At 32.5% G+C, this 18,217-nt stretch overlaps 1 protein-coding gene across 1 annotated transcript in view; it reads left to right on the top strand.

Moving 5' to 3' along the window:
* Positions 1-488: 488 nt before the first annotated feature.
* LOC138701948 (uncharacterized) overlaps positions 489-18,217 on the top strand; it is a 492,762-nt gene continuing 475,033 nt past the window's right edge. The window contains exon 1 of the mRNA XM_069829327.1: positions 489-706. The gene's annotated coding sequence lies outside the window, so the exon portion shown is untranslated. The remainder of the gene's footprint in view (positions 707-18,217) is intronic.

Raw genomic sequence — 18,217 nt, 5'->3', positions numbered from 1 at the left:
CTGGGGGGAAAAAAAAGACAGACGTATATCACGGCCTGCTGGAGTATAGTAAACACAGAAAACATTTTATAGCAACAATGTTGAAGAAAGATATTTTGGTGTTCCGAAGTTGCCGTCATTAAACAGAAACCAAGATGGAGATTTCATTGCAACTAATTAGAAATTCGTCTTTCAGGTATGTAATAAACGATCTTCGCACAAAATAATGTACGATATACGAGCGGTATGTTTGTTTTCATGTTCTCGGAAATTAAAAAAGCTCAACTACGTTTCGCTTTTTCAATCTTTTCCTCGACTATGAAAACGTCAACATACCGCTCTTGTAACGTATATTACTATTATGTATCATAGGAAGGCAATTCTGTTAGATGGGGCTTGACAGTATTAAATAAGAGAGTAACAACTATTACGTGAAGTTTCCTTAGGAACGTTCATGGCCCTCTTGAATGTACTAATTGGCGTTTGATGATCGCAGGGGCTGAAGAAGATCGGTGCGTGCGTAGCGTGGTACAGCGACGCACCGAGCGACGTCACCACTGCCAAACAGTTGCCTGCCTCACCCCGTCGCCTCGACCTCAGTGCGCTGGCTGCCGTCACTGGAGAGGGACGGACGCTTCTTGTTCTTTCCCAGGAAGCACTAGCGTCGGCTAAAGTGACAACTTGTGGCGCGGATTCGGAAGGAGTTGTGATCTTCTATAGCTGTCCGGTGAGTTTTAAGATAAACGATTTAATTATTTTCAGCATACATTGCATAGTACGTGAACTTTGACGTAATTTGTGAGATGTCTTGTTTTCTAAAGTTTTTAAATATAGTTTTATATAACATTATTTCTAATGCGCGCGAAGTTTTCAGTGACAACGAAGTGTTAGGAATTAAGGATTGTGTGATTCGATTGTTAGTTTTTTTTTCTGGTAACTCGTATTTACTTTATTTTTCTGCGTATAACTTGAACGAATCTCAATAAAATTCGGTTCCTTAAATATTATTTTTATTTTACAAAATGTTAATTAAATTACATCATATTTTTTTTAGATTGGGATTTTGTTCATTTATTTCTTCTTCAGATTTAAATAATATACACGTATATGTGCAGTCATATTACAATGTCCATATTTTATGATATGTAATAAAGTTTACTTGTACATAACAATAAGACAACATAGATACACGAACATAATTATACTATAGCTAAGACTATTATGATCAAATAGATATTCTCATGACAAATTTGAGGTAATGTAAATACCACTAACAAAATAATGTAACAATAATAATTCACAGAGTGATTTTATACTACTTAACAATTACACTTAATGTTTTAATTTAAAACAATATTATCTAAAAAACATATCATATTATATTATTTCGTATTATAATTTGATGTTGTTGCACTCTTATTATTCCTTGTGTTATTAATATTTCTATAGTTACATGCTGTTAAAATTATTAATTTTTGAAGTTATTTCCCAAAATCGTGATAACCGCTTAAAAAGTACCCAGATGGTGTGAAAACTGCCACTGTCTTAAAATATGACACGTCATGTTGAAGATCTTGAATAAATTTACATTTTCTACAGTGTTAAAAACCATTTTTTGCATCTTTTTGGATTTAAGATTCAGAGTTAACTGCTGTATTATGAGGTCTTTCATGTGAAGTTTATATTAAATTCTTATTTTAAGTGTTTAGTTACACGTACATATTATATTTTTTTGGATACTGAAAATCTCTACCGGTCATGCATTAAGATACAATTAATTTTCTGTGGTTTTATAGAGTAACGCTTAACAATCTAGGGAATAGAAAATTTTTTGAGTCTCCATGATATATAAACTTCATACATCTAAGTTACTACTTTCCGCGACTTTAAGGGGAGAGGATGGTATTTTTTGGTGAAAAATGAGTAAATAAAAAAAAAAATCTGTAAATTATTCTGTGATATGTTTGGAATGCATTTCATAACATTTTGTGGGTATTTGTGCCCTTATCGGATGTTGAGACGTCATTTTTGAACTTCCTGCGCTATGGAATTTTTAAATCACACGCCCGCTTTTATCGGTTTCCAGTAACTTCATTTTTTTTTGTTACATTGCCAGACAAAAATGGATATAATTTCTGAACTATTAAAGATACAGGCATGAAATTTAGAACACACAGTCTTTAGACTATTATGAAACTTTTCTCTGTAACAGAATTTTGTTAATTACTTTCATTTTAAAAATACGTCCGTTTGTTTGCAAGAAAGGAAATCAGAAAATTATTAGATTTTAATTGTTTATTTTACAAACGTAGGGACTAATATCAAAATTCTGTTACAGACAGTTTGTAAAACATGCTTTTGTAAATACATTGCAAAAAACTGTTTGAATCTATCTTTAAAAACGGTTTAGATATATCGGTTTTAGTACAATCCTGCATTGGGTATATATATTTTTTTTTTCAAATTTTGGCCCTCAAATAATTTTTTTTTTATTTTTATTTGGTTGAGTTGCCACAGCTATGAGCTCTCTACATACAAAAAATTAATATTTTACACCAAATAGGAAAAAAGTTTTAAACAATACCATCCTCTCCCCTTAAAACTATTATTTCATTTTTTTTCTCTCCGTCTGCTTTCAGTATTAACAAAGGTAACGTTAATGAATTCCTACATTTTAAGAAAACCTCTAATTTTTTACGTAAATTCATGTTTCATTACAATTATTGGAATTTTGTTACTGTGTGTTTAATTTTATTCTTAGAAACAGGAAGCGATTGTTTATTCTGTAGCCGGGATTTAACGAATATGTAATATAAATTTCTCTTTCGAAGGTTCATCTAAAATTGTAAACTTGTTTCACTAATATGTTACATAATTCTTTGTAAATCGTGAATGAGGTTGTCATTATATAACATAATTTTTTAGAATTACCAATAAAAATAATACTGAAATTTTACACTACAGTATAGGCCTAATATATAATATAATTTTCCTAGAGAAATTTAATGTGCTATAAAATGAAGTACGAAAAATTGTACTGTACCATTATATGGTCGGCTTCGGTAGCACAGTTTGTGTGTGCTTAAATGCGACAGGCTCATGTCAGTAGATTTACTGGCATGTAGAAGAACTCCTGCGGGACAAAATTCCGGCACACCGGCGATGCTGATGTAATCTCTGCAGTTGCGAGCGTCGTTAGATAAACCATAATTTAATTATATTATATTTAGACAAGTATAGTCTGAAAATTGTTGTAGGATAATTTTCTCTTGTATTTATAGAGACATATGTGTCATACAAACAAATGCATAATTATGTAATAATTTCGTTTGAATATAGTAGCTTTTATTTATCTGAATATACTAGTATTTTACACTCACGTTTCACGAATTTTAAAATGCCATGTATTTATGTACAAAGCAGACGGAGAAAAATGCTTCCTATTGTAAATAATATAGACTATAATTTTAAAATATATTAGTAAATGTTTAATAATTTAGCCCGGAATAAATATTTAATTTGCTATAAAATTATGTACGCATTATAACATTCATTATTTAAATATTATTTTATGGTTCATGGGAAATAATTGGCAATGATTGTTGGAATACTTTCTTCTCTAATTAATGAAATAATTTGTCTCCTTACAAATCAATTTGCTTGCTAAATTTCAAGTGTAAGTTATAAGATTTATTTATCACTAAATAATTATATCATATTTCATATTTCGGATTAGAAATAACCTTAAATATGCATATAGCAAAGAAGAAAATACCGCCATTCTTCGTTTTCTTACATAATACGACCAGAAATGGTTCTGTGATGCACGAAAAAGTCGTCTGTTAGCAACACTGCAGTGCTGGTAATATTCACTATACATATTTCCTTCCATACAGTTTACGTGTATTTTCCCTGGACCAAAAGTATAATGGAGGTTCGGGTAAATAAAGACGAGTATTTTCTGTGGACAAAAATGGCAGAAGTTGAGTACTATGACAAGGTTAAGCTGGGTTAGTTGATGTGATAATTAAGTAATGGGAAGCAAAGTTTCTCTTCAACAACAATGCTACAACTTTTCAAACGTTGGCAACATTATTTCTACGACTTCCGCTAGAGACCGCTTTAATAGAATGCGTCTCAAGCAGTCAATCATAACACTTTTAATGGATGCTCGTCCTAGTTTCCTTATAATGTTATCATTATTCTAAACAAAAAGAAACTGCTGTATTTAGGGCGGATCTCTCGAGAGACAATTCAAGTAACCTCTTACATGCATTTTATGCTAAGATATTGGCTTTCTAATCGTGGTGTAAGAAATCGAAGTGTAACCTTCTCGAAACATGATTTAACTTGCTATAAATCAAAAACGAATTATAAAATGTATTATTTACAATTTTTTTTCAGCGAAGGACAATATGATTAGCTACACCTGTTGGAAAACTTTTTATCTAATAGTTAGAACCTTGTTTTCTTGCAAGCCTATTTGTTTGTTTCAATTTTTATTATAAAATTTATTTATTAAAGTTTGTTATTTCAGAATCCTATTTCAAGAATTAGAAAATAAACTCTTTATATGCACAAGTCAGACGAGAAAAGAATGTTCCTTCTAAAAATAATAAAAATTTGTTCCAATCTTATTAAATTTGCACATTTAATATGTTAATGATTTGTCTCGAAACATTAATTAAAATAAGTTACGAATTATAAGTTGTATTACTTGAATAGCCTATTATGTTATTTCTGTGTGGGGGTCATATTTTTTATTTTGACAGTAACAATAGTTATTACAAAATTTTATTGTGTGATTATCGAACTATTTTTCAGGTGTAAGTCATTTTAATTTAATAGTCTGACCCAATATTTTGGGTTTGCCTTGCGACACAGAATAGCTCACAATAAAATTTAAAATGAAAAACTATTTAACCAGGTTTCAAACAAAAGAGATTAAGACACAAGAAAAAAGTTGAAACCTATTACAATATAAATTGAGTGCACACCATAAAGATGATGGCGAGATATCGCTACAGAAAATTTTATTATGGTGGTGACGATGGCATCTTGAAGATCTCTCTTCAGCTTCTATTTTTCCCTCCACTTTACAAAGGATTTCGGAATGGTGCCTCTCGCTCCGAAGAAGAGACCGGCAACTGTGATTTTTTAATGTTTATAATATTTGTTTCTCTAGATAATAAGTATATTTAGTAGAAGTATAGTTACTAAAAAATTCTTCTCGTAGGACTAGAAGTTTTTTCCCCCCTAAATATATTTTATAACTACTAAACAAAACCATTCATGTCGTGTAAACCAATTTCTTTTATTTGAGTGCGAAGTACGGATTATGATATTGTATTTATCTGGGTAAAATTTTATTTCGAAATCAGTTTTTATAAGATTGCTGAGAAAAGTCTAATTGTCATGTTTGATTCCGATAAGTTACATTAATATGAAAAAACTGTGTGTCATTAACTTACCTTTATCCATGTTTAAAGATTGCACAAAAGAATAATTTCAAGGGAAAAATTGTTCCGGAGCCGGGCATCGATCCCGGGACCCTTCGCTTAGCGCACGAATGCTCTACCGACTGAGCTACCCCAGGGACCATACACGACACCGTCACAATTCTTCCCTTTATATCCACACAACTCAAATGGGCTGACAAGACGCCAGAAACCCAACTTTGAGTGCACACAATTCTGCGTGACTTAAATTGTGGCTTTCTGTTAACGTACCTTCAGTAACGAATATATTATACAAATCTGGCTTTCAGGTAGAAGCTCCCTGTGAAGCAGGCTTGAATATTGTAAAGAAGAATTGCATACCTTGGTTTAGTTATATAGACTAACGTTTTTGCCTCTTCGGGTATCTTCTTGTCCTCAAATATTAACTTTAATCTTCCAATGATCGCGTGGATCACAATAGTGATCCAGTACTTTATTTATTTATGATTGGTCATCCGAGATTGCAGCAGTTATTGTTTATATGTCATACGGTATCTATGAGACAATAGCATTTTAAATAAAAATTTTACATCAAAGATTATTGTAATATAGGCTTAAACATTTAATTCAGAGTAGTATCTGTGTTACAGTTGCACCGGTGTTTTTAGTTAAAATTTTACAACAAAGATATCGTAATATAGGCTTAAACATTGCATTAAGGGCGGTGTCTATGAGACAATAGCATTCTAAATAAAAATTTTACATCAAAGATTATTGTAATATAGGCTTAAACATTTAATTCAGAGTAGTATCTGTGTTACAGTTGTACCGGTGTTTTTAGTTAAAATTTTACAACAAAGATATCGTAATATAAGCTTAAACATTTCATTAAGGGCGGTATCTATGAGACAATAGCCTTTTAAATAAAAATTTTACATCAAAGATTATTGTAATATAGGCTTAAACATTTAATTCAGAGTAGTATCTGTATTACAGTTGTACCGGTGTTTTTAGTTAAAATTTTACAACAAAGATATCGTAATATAAGCTTAAACATTTCATTAAGGGCGGTATCTATGAGACAATAGCCTTTTAAATAAAAATTTTACATCAAAGATTATTGTAATATAGGCTTAAACATTTAATTCAGAGTAGTATCTGTGTTACAGTTGTACCGGTGTTTTTAATTAAAAATTTACAACAAAGATATCGTAATATAAGCTTAAACATTTCATTAAGGGCGGTATCTATGAGACAATAGCATTTTAAATAAAAATTTTACATCAAAGATTATTGTAATATAGGCTTAAACATTTAATTCAGAGTAGTATCTGTGTTACAGTTGTACCGGTGTTTTTAATTAAAATTTTACAACAAAGATATTGTAATATAGGCTTAAACATTACATCAAGGGCGGTATCTATGAGACAATAGCATTTTAGATAAAAATTTAACATAAAAGATTATTGTAATATAGGCTTAAACATTTAATTCAGAGTAGCATCTGTGTTACAGTTGTACCGGTGTTTTTAGTTAAAATTTTACAACAAAGATATCGTAATATAAGCTTAAACATTTCATTAAGGGCGGTATCTATGAGACAATAGCCTTTTAAATAAAAATTTTACATCAAAGATTATTGTAATATAGGCTTAAACATTTAATTCAGAGTAGTATCTGTGTTACAGTTGTACCGGTGTTTTTAGTTAAAATTTTACAACAAAGATTATCGTAATACAGCCTTAAACATTGCATTAAGAGCGGTACCTACGTATATTACATTTATATAGGTGTTTAAAGTTAAAATTATACAACAAAAATTGTCATAATATGGACTTAAACATTGCATTAAGAGCGGTATCTATGAGGCAATAGCATTTTAAATAAAAATTTTACATAAAAAATTATTGAAATACAAGCTTAAAGATGCCTCTGATACAGTAATATTGTAAGTTAAAAATTGTACATCAAAGACTGTTGTAATATAACTTAGGCTTAAACAATTCATTAAGTATAGCATTTTAATTTAAACGTTCACAGCAAAGACTATGTTTATTCTTTTGTAATACACAACATAGCCCCGTCCTTGATGCAGGAGTAGACTGTTTACATCGTGCAGTGTTGCGCGTCACTACTCTTCGTCAGTCATTTGGCTCATTGCACAAACTCCGTACTCACTTAACTTCAAATAATAGTGGCTAAAATTCCAGTCTCTAATGATAAAACATATTTTACAGAAAGTGATATTTCGGAAGACGTGATTCAAGTGATCAAATACAATTTGTAATAAGTCTTGAAAGTTATGGAATTCTGATTAACATCGTGATAAATGTAGACTTTCAAATGTCCAAAGTTAGTACACAAAATGATTTTTGATTACAATGTGAGTAGAAGTGAATTACAGTATGACTTCAGGGTGTTGACTGTATAACACAAACTTCAGAGAAAAGTAAACTCTGAAATTGAACTGAACACAAAACTAGTAAAGCCTATTAAATTCGCATTTACACATTTTCAATTTAATTGACATTGTTACTGACATGTAAAAGTTTTATTTGAATTGGATATCGTTTCTCTGCCTGTAGATGTCTGCTCATTATGTTCAAATATCCGCTCCAAATTTATTTTATTATCAAATGAAAAGTTCACGAATGCTCTACTTATGTAAATATCAATTTAATTAAAATCTTGAGGCATGAAAAAGATAAATTACAGTTAGTAAAAATGACCGAGGAGCCAACTCGGGTACTTTTTAAGAAACTACTTTTGAATGGGTGTACTGGAATTGGTTCCCAAATCTGTGAATTAGTTCCCAGTTCGTCCCAGAGCTATACTCGAGTTGGTTCCAGGTTGATTTCTCCTGTGTACTGCAATTGGTTCCCGCGCTAGATCAAGACAGAAAACATTTCCCTTCCCATTTTATACAGACTTAGGACTGTCAACTACTGTCTACAGTAGTAGGTAGGTTAAAAATGTTTTGTGCTTGGCGGACACGCTGCGTCGAATAACTAAACAATTTTATTTCTGTACTGGTAAAAATTTGAAACAAACGTGTCGCAGGAATGCATATCTACTCAAACCTAAGGACTGAATTTTCCTCCACCAAGATTTGCAAGATGGAACCTACAACCTTTCAGTTTGGCATTAGGGTATACGTTTGAAATTCCATTTTGGATTGCTTTTCGAAGTCGGCATAAACAACAACTGGATTTACATATTGTTTAATTGAATTGAAGGCGTAAGTATATGACGTCTCATGTTGATCTTGTAGCAAGAAGAACACCAGAGGTACGTAATGATTATCTGTCACACCAAGCACTGTAAAAAGTTGTTTGAATAATTTAGGACACGCCTTGAATGTACCATCAACGAAAATAATGGTCATTCCCTTCAAAGCTTCTAAATTCGATTTACAGGAAAAAGCAATAATGTTTCTTTCGGAATCATTTATAAACAAAAACTGTTCGTTTTTATTAGTGCTGAGGTCGTACGAAAACATTAACAATAACAACTACTCTGCTACATGATCGATTAACATCCATGTCCCACACAGCCCGCTACAAAATCACAGCCTTGGATATTTGAACATGAGGAACCAACTCACGTTGTTGATATTTGAACATGGGGAACCAACTCACGTTGTTGAAATTTGAACATGAGGAACCAACTCACGTTGTTGATATTTGAACATGGGGAACCAACTCACGTTGTTGATATTTGAACATGAGGAACCAACTCACGTTGTTGATATTTGAACATGGGGAACCAACTCACGTTGTTGATATTTGAACATGAGGAACCAACTCACGTTGTTGATATTTGAACATGAGGAACCAACTCACGTTGTTGATATTTGAACATGGGGAACCAACTCACGTTGTTGATATTTGAACATGGGGAACCAACTCACGTTGTTGATATTTTGTTTGGGAACCAACTGCAGAACAGCGTTTTGAATAGAGGGCTTTATTTTTGTCTTTGTAATCTCTAGTTCACCATCGCCTTAATTGAAATCGTTGTCTTCTTCTGCCTATTCAAGATGTTGCTTTCAACCCATTCCTAAAGCAAAGGTTATTCGTATTGCTGCTTACTGTACATGTTGCTTATGACCATCACATTTTCTATCATAAAAAGAAACTCTGCGTCAAGAGACTTTTTTTGAATTAGTAGTTATATTTTTGTCCTTAGAAAAACAGATTCTATGTTAAGACGTTATGATACTGTAGTAATCATTATTTAAAGCTAGTGGAAATGCTCGTGTAATGCGAAACATCTGTTGCTGAGGTAACCATATTTTTATTGTTTTACGTATAAACAAAGTCTATATTAAAATACGTCTGAAATCGCTAGAGAACGAGAGCATTTTTAACAAATACCTTACTACTCGTATAATAATACCGGACAGCTGTGTACTAGCAGCATTGGCGTGAGTGCGAAATATCGCGGACCTGACATCTAGCGGAGCGGGATGGAATTACGTCCACATATACAAATATTAACATAGCGGGATTCTGACTATTGTTTAAAACGTGAGTTACTAATGTGGAGTAATACATGAAACACGTACGAAATGTTGAATAGTATTTAATGTAAAATTATTATCTTATATCAAAGCTGCATATTAAGAGAAATATTGCATACTTCATATTACTTTCCGTAATTAATTGTTACATTTGCTTTCTTTGATTTAGTGAGACAAAATCAATTCTGATATATTATTAGGAATGAATTTACAATAATGCCTTATGTACGCATTGCTGACAACTGCAAAGATAAAATTGATAGTAATCTGATGCTTGTAATAATTAGTAAAGGCATGTGGACAACAAAAAAACTTAATTTGATAAAACCTTAAAATTTCCGATATATTTTCACTTCTATTCATTTATTAGGTCTAGATAAAAAAGCCAATTTGTATTTTTCTATCAACACAAAAACGAAGGAATTAGGCGTACCAAAGAATGTTGTTGACTCTCGTTTTATGATCCCTCGGAAATCGAAAGTACGATTTGGAGCAATTTGTAATGCTTTAATTTTGTAGCAATTATAAACAGCACATATAGGGTGCACCCTGACATTTTAACACAGCACTAATTAATAAAACTATTAACTAGCCCAGCAACAATATACATTGCAGTTGATTACAGCTTGTTTCACAAGTATCACCACACCGGCCGCCTAGGTAGCAGCACCAGCGTCGTTCGCACGTAAAACTGCTAGCTGTCCGGTATTATTATAGTAAGGTATTTGCTTTTAATACTATTCTAGAATCCAGATAACGTTGGTTCAGGGGAATAGTGTGATCTTATAGAATTGAAAGCCGACGTTTCGACTGATAAATATAAGAGGAGTCATCTAAACAAAACATCTAACAGATTTTTATAAAAACATTGTAAGAAAGTTACACGTAGAGTACAAAACTAATAACTTCTCTCCTATATAATATATTTTTATGAAACTCTGTATAAGAGTTACAGGTAGAATACAAATGTAATCAGGGTTTGTTCACAAAAAATATGTACTACCTGTAACTCCTGTACAAAAATCTGTTATGTAGGAGAGAAATTGTTAGTTTTGTGTAAATGCGTAGTGAGGATTTGTACACAGAAAATATTTGCTACCTGTAAGAACTGTAAAAAATCTCATAACAATCCGTTAGAATGTAGAGGAGTGATTAATTTTGTCCTGCTAGATTTACGTTTTTACACACTGAGCTACGGTTCTAAATCAGTAACTCATTTTGTTTATTACGTTCATGTATAATTTGTTACTGAGATTTAAACTGTACTGTAGTCTGTAGTCCACAGTTATTGTACGTAGATATTTGTTACGTAATCTCATGCGTGAATTAAATTCTTCTTTTCAGTTTCAAACAGTTTAATTAGGATATAAAAAAAATTCTTCGATGTAAATGCAAACGTAGGCCTACAGTAGTGGCAAAAAAACCGGACCGACCCTGAGGTGATTTCAATATGAATACTGAAGCCAGAGGTATGTACTGCTATTTAATATAAAAATACGCAGTTATCTTTGCCGAATAGAGGTAGAAATGTAATATTGATGCCAGATGAAAATAAAACACTCAAAAGTTTTTTCGTCTGTAAGTTTGAGGCACTGAAGGAAACAAAAGACGGAAAGAATCGAACAAATGCAATAAATTTCATTGCTACAATTAATTTATACAGGGACATCATTTTATTTTTACTTCAATTTTTATTGTACCTGAGTTTTTGAATGTACTTCACTCCCACCCCTTCAACTGACTTCCACACAGATCCAAGACCGCATATACAGTCATAGTAGCCACAGTACGTTCCAAAAATATGTTCGCATTTTCCAGTGACGAAAGAGCTTTCAATATTGAATCATTTTCTCACAGGTACTGTCGCCATTTGCCTACGTCGTATCCCGGTTTCCCCAACCAGCTTTTATTCGCCAGCTAGTGGCTGGGCTGTCTTAGCTCTTTTCTGAGAACATTAATTTCTGTTAGAAATTGGACGTCTGCGTAATATTATACAACTGTTTAAAATAACTTAAATAAAAGGGCCTCGTTAAGTAATTAACTGTCACGTGATTTCCCTCCCCCCTTTCTACGACCCTGCGACATAACCACTTGGACGGACAGTAGATAGTATGTCTGAGTAATTTTATCTTTTCGGGCAGAAGTGAAGATTGAATTTACAGTACGTAAGGTACTCTTTTATAGAGTAGGTACAGAATTATTTCAACATGAGTTACTAGTACGAAAAACTGGTAATTGGAATTAAGTACAATAGTCTATAGTGCGATAATATGCACAAAAGAACTGAAGCCTATATCGAAATGAACGGCCACCATTTTCAAAAATGTGTTTAACTATCCATATTATGATTATTTTTCAATTTAACTTAATTCTCTATAGTGTACGCTAATGTGCTGTAACAGTACAATATACACTGCATAATGAATACGTTCGCATGGATAACTCAGTTCGTGAGTAAAAACACTAAGTGTTAATACTGTACTGTATTTTGATTAAACAAAAACCTAATGAAAATTATCAAACTCAAAATCGCGATACTTCCTAGTTTACGTAAATTGATGAACTACTTTTCTTCCCTCCTATACCTAGTAGAGTGATTTGTATTTTACGCCAGTATCATCGAACTCCAGTCTTGGAAGGGGGAGCAAGCTGTGTTTCCGGTTGTAGACCTTAATCCAAGGATATAGCCAGGTTAATATTAAAAATGTTAGTAAAAATAAAATGATGTCCCTGTATAATTTGTTACTGAGATTTAAACTGTACTGTAATCTGTAGTCCACAGTTATTGTACGTAGATATTTGCTACGTAATCTCATGCGTAAATTATTTTTTTTCTTTTCAGCTTCGAACAGTTTAATTAGGATATAAAAACATTCTTCGATGTAAATGCATAAGTACAGTAGTGGCAAAAAAAACCCGGACCGACCCTTGTAACTGATACGAAAGAATCCTGTGCTGTGTATTGTGTCAAACTGTGGTAATTTCAATATGGATAGTGAAGCCAGAGGTATGTACTGCTATTTAATGTAAAAATACGCAGTTATCTTTGCCGAATAGAGGTAGAAATGTAATATTGATGCCAGATAAAAATAAAACTCCCAAAATTCTTTCGTCTGTAAGTTTGAGGCATTGAAGGAAGACGGTAAGAATCGAACAAATGCAATAAATTTCATTGTTACAATTAATTATACAAGATGGATGTGTTTTGTGACTAGCAAATTTTGAATCTGTGACCCTGAAATCAGCTACAAGGGTCGGTCCGGTTTTTTTGCCACTACTGTACATATTTGAGAAACATTCCGAGTATCAAAATATTCGCGCAAGGACGCTACATCGTGTGAATCCTGAATTAGATTAGAGACTAAAATGTTAGTGACAAAATTTCGTCTGAAGAATCTTTAATTTTACAATAAGGCAACATTACAGAACACAGAATGCCTTAGTAAGAAACACTTTCCCACGCCGCCGTTCACCTAATGTTACCGAGTATTTGAAGTTGTCCACTTGCTCTACTGTCTCAAATCGAATTTCGTTAGTTCACTTTCTCTAGTTTCCTTCCATAACCATGGCCTTCGTCTTGTTTGAATATCACATCAAATATTAATACTTCTATTTTTACTTCATATTCACATTGTATTTAACCACTGTATACAATTTAAGAGACATGATGGGGACCGATAAGCTAATACATTGAATAGGGATGAGCAGAGTCCGTCTATGCTTATCTATTTAACAAATATTAAAATACTTGTCACATGTTCTTAACTTGAATAAGCCATCTTCAGAAGATTATGCCTGAGAATACGTATAAAAATAGACTGGTACATGCGTGTTATGTAGTACAGGGACATCATTTTATTTTTACTTCAATTTTTATTATACCTGAGTTTTTTAATGTACTTCACTCCCACCCCTTCTACTACTAATGAAGTTCAACCGTCCTCCACACAGATCCAAGACCGCATATATAGTCATAGTAGCCGTACGGTCATAGTAAACAGTACGTTCCAAAAATATGTTCGCGTCTTCCAGTGACGAAAGAGCTTTCAATATTGCATCATTTTCCATTTGCCTACGTCGCATCCCGGTTTCCCCCACCTGCTTCTATTCGCCTCTCTGTAAATGATAGTGGCTGGGCTGTCTTAGCTCTTTTCTGAGAACATTAATTTCTGTTAGGAATTGGACGTCTACGTAATATTGTACCCATACAATTGTTCAAAATAACTTATATAAAAGGGCCTCGTTAAGTAATTAACTGTCACGTGATTTCCTCCCTTTCTACGACGCTGCGACGCAACCACTTGGATGGACAGTAGATAGCATGTCTGAGTAATTTTATCTTTTCGGATCGGGCAGAAGTGAAGATTGAATTTACAGTACGTCTTTTATAGAGTAGGTACAGAATTATTTCAACATGAGTTACTGATACGAAGTACGAACCTGGTAATTGGAATTACGTACAATAGTCTATAGTGCACATTAGAACTGAAGCCTGTATCGAAATGAACGGCCACCATTTTCAAAAATGTGTTTAAATATCCATATTATGATCATTTTTCAGTTTAACTTCATTCTCTATTGTGTACGCTAATGTTCTGTAGACAGTATAATATACACTGCATAATGAATACGTCCGCATGGAAAGCTCAGTTCGTGAGTAAAAACACTCATTGTTAATACTGTACTGTATTTTGATTAAACAAAAACCCAATGAAAATTATCAAACTCAAAATCGCGATATTTCCTAGTTTACGTAAATGGGTGAACTACTTTTCTTCCCTCCTATACCTAGTAAAGTGATTTGTTTGTATATTGCGCCAGTATAATCGAGGTTAATATTAGAAATGTTAGTAAAAATAAAATGATGTCCCTGTACAATGTTAACAATGAGTTAATCATGAGCCTCTACCATAAACAGTTGTGGACTCAAATTAATTAAATGTGGAAAAATAAAAAGCTATATAAGGTGTGGTCAATAAAATATTAAAATGTTAAAATATAAAAATATAAAATGTTGTCTTCAGTTGCAATTTGTTCAACCATCTGTGACAAAACTCCATTAAACCCCGCTCTAACTAAACTATTTTACAAACATCATTTAGATTATTCACAACTGTTCCATGCGCTTTCGTCCATAATTCGCTATGCGAAGTTTATAACCAGATTTATATTTTTATATTAAATTTATTAAAAATTGAACAGTATTAAAATTTACATAAGTACATCTCATTGTCATTGTTTGTAACTTCTTCATTATGTATGTAATATATTGGTCCACATTTTGATACATTTTCATTCCGTATTACAGTTGAATTATCTCCATTCAAGACATCATTGGAGTTTTGTCACAGATGATTCAGCAAATTGCAACTCAAGACAACATTTTATATTTTAATATTTTATTGACCACAGCTTATATAGCTTTTTATTTTTCCACATATAATTAATTTGACTTCACAACTGTTTATGGTAAAGGCACAGCCTACTGAATACAGTCACGAAGCTTGAGTTTTGAGGGTGCTAGAAACAATAGACTGTGCCGGTACTATTTCGCATGTCTGTAATGAGGCGATATTAGCGATCCTAGTGGTGAGCAACTGTCTATGTATGCATATTTACTACGTATTGAGCTTCGTGACAGTATATACTAGACTGTGGTAGAGGCTCATAATTAATTCATTGTTCACATTGTACTACATAACACGCATGTACCAGTCTATTTTTATATGTATTCTCAGGCATAATCTTCTGAAGATGGCTTATTCAAGCCGAAAACGTTCAAGTTAATGTGACAAGTATTTTAATATTTGTTAAGTAGATAAGCATTGACGGACCCTGCTCATCCATATTCACTGTATACAAGGTAATAAAGTGTATGAAATTACGTAGTAATTGCTTAAACAGACTTGGTCAGAAGTCCGTAAGCTGACAGCTTCTCAGTAAGTGAATAAATCTATTACGCTGATTTTGTATGGCTTGTAGAGAACAAATAAACTCTGAGAGCGAGGGCACGGTTCTTGTTCAAGGAATTTGATTTCTCGTGTGGTTTATAATTACATCGCAACTCTGTTATTAATTGAATTTACATCATGGCCTCTACTGATTTAATACGGACGAAATTGCAAGAATAGAATAGCCACAATATCATGTTTTCTCTACATAGCCGTTTTGTTCGGATGGAAGTTCTGCGAGAGGTGTATAAATACTTACAGGATAAATATGAAACATTCAATGAGCTGCTACAGTTTTGGGATTTTACAGCGTATTATAGATGTATAGTCCGGGTCAGCTTCAAGGGTGAGACCTAACCATTTTTCCCCCATTACAACATAAGCTAGTGGATTATGGCGATTTTGGAGTTTGCAGGTTGAATTTTCTTTTGCCAACTTCGTTTCGAATTTCGGTACTGAGAAATATTACAACTGGTAGTGATTTTATAACTGTTATGTTGGCGACCGTGACACAAGTTGTCAGTAGTTTAAATTCTGAAAATTCAAATTGTTCTAGATATCTGAGTCCATTACTGGAAGCTAGTGAAATTTGAACGTACTAATAATTAATGAATACTAGTATTAATATTAATACATAATTGTTATTATATATGTTGCTGGTGTTGTGGTTACAATTTCAACATTAGAGTCAGGTAGGCTAAGTGTAAATAAATATAACATATTTCGTGTGTTGCATACCCTTGGGTAATCGATAGAAATACCATTTCACGTTTTAATTAATTTCTTTCGTGTTTAGACTTTTATTACAGTAATGGACTAAATATTCTAAAGCATACATTTCAAAGTGGCATTCGTTTTCGGAATTCATACTAATCATTTCACGTGATCAAACAAAATAAATTTTTAGGTTAGGTCTCGTGATTCGTAAACTGTTTAATCAAAGCAATGAATTTCATGTTATCAAACAAAGTACATTTTTAATATTAGATCATACACTAATCTACTAACTACTAACATAATGTGCGAGAGGTCTAGAAGAAAAATATAAGCCTACTCCTTCACAAATTATTGAACCTTTTAGAAAACATCTCCCCGACATAAAGATGAAATGTGGTAAATAAGCAAGACATCGTTATTGTTAATACTATATTATTATTATGATTATTATTATTATTATTATTATTATTATTATTATTATTATTATTATTATTATTATTATTATTATTATAGTACATGGCATTGTGTGATTTTATCCTCTTATATTGATATTCTTTTAGTGATATCCAGTATTAGTTGGCAACACTGAAGAGACAGCCAAATTAGTCTTTTTAGGGCGCTATGTATTCATAGACATTTCGCTAGCCCCCGCTACGAGCGTACTAAACTAGCCCCGGCTATCGACTGATTACTTGTACAGGATTCATATCATATCATGTCGCTAACACTGGCTTATGAATACGAAAAACGTTAGTTCGCTGATCATCCACCGGAAGCCCGCGCTAAAAATGTCTATGAATATAGCCCTTAGGAATTACTCTTATGTGATCCTCAGTATAGAAATATCCAAAGTATCGGGGCTATCTATCACCTCTTATTATCAGGAAAAACAAGAAGGAAGGAAGTTGCTTGGTGTTTCCATTAACAAGGCCTGTTTTCCAGGATTGGATGTCAAATACAGGGTGAACCGAATTACAAGTAATTAATTTCAAGGTGTTATCCTTTGAGATATTACAGACAACGTTTGGTACAATTTTACTCGTTTTTGCTTCCTTTTCGAGGAAAAAATTGTTTTATATGAAATATTTCGTAGCGTGTGTTAGGAAATCTATAGATTTAATTTCCATTGTGTTCAGTCAATGTAGAAAGCAGTGTGTTATGGTAATGGACGATTGGAAAAGTTTTAGTTTAGTCATTTAAATGTGCAGAAATTTTGTACCAACAAATGTAACACTGTAAAATTCCTTTTCAGAACGAAAAGTTACATTTGTTCGGATCAAATTTTTGCACATTTAAAGGAGAAAACTAAAATTCTTTCAATGATTTGTTATCATAATACACTGCTTCTTAAATTAATTGAGCATGTTGGGAATTAAATAAATGGCTATCACAAAACACGCTATGAAATATTTCTTTATAAAACAATTTTTATCTCGAAAGGAAAGCAAAAACGAGCAAAATTATATTAAGCTTTTTGTTTAAAGTATCTCAAAGAACAACTCACTGAAATTGTATGTATGTGTATTTATTCACACTGCAATGGGTATATACCCGGTGGCAGTGGTAACTAATTACACTCAATAATGACAATAATAAACCTATTAATTAAA

The sequence above is a fragment of the Periplaneta americana genome, chromosome 6, assembly GCF_040183065.1.
Source record: "Periplaneta americana isolate PAMFEO1 chromosome 6, P.americana_PAMFEO1_priV1, whole genome shotgun sequence".
Lineage (NCBI taxonomy): Eukaryota > Metazoa > Arthropoda > Insecta > Blattodea > Blattidae > Periplaneta > Periplaneta americana.
The sequence above is the reverse complement of the archived record's forward strand: the minus strand, read 5'-3'. Positions and strand labels throughout refer to the sequence as shown.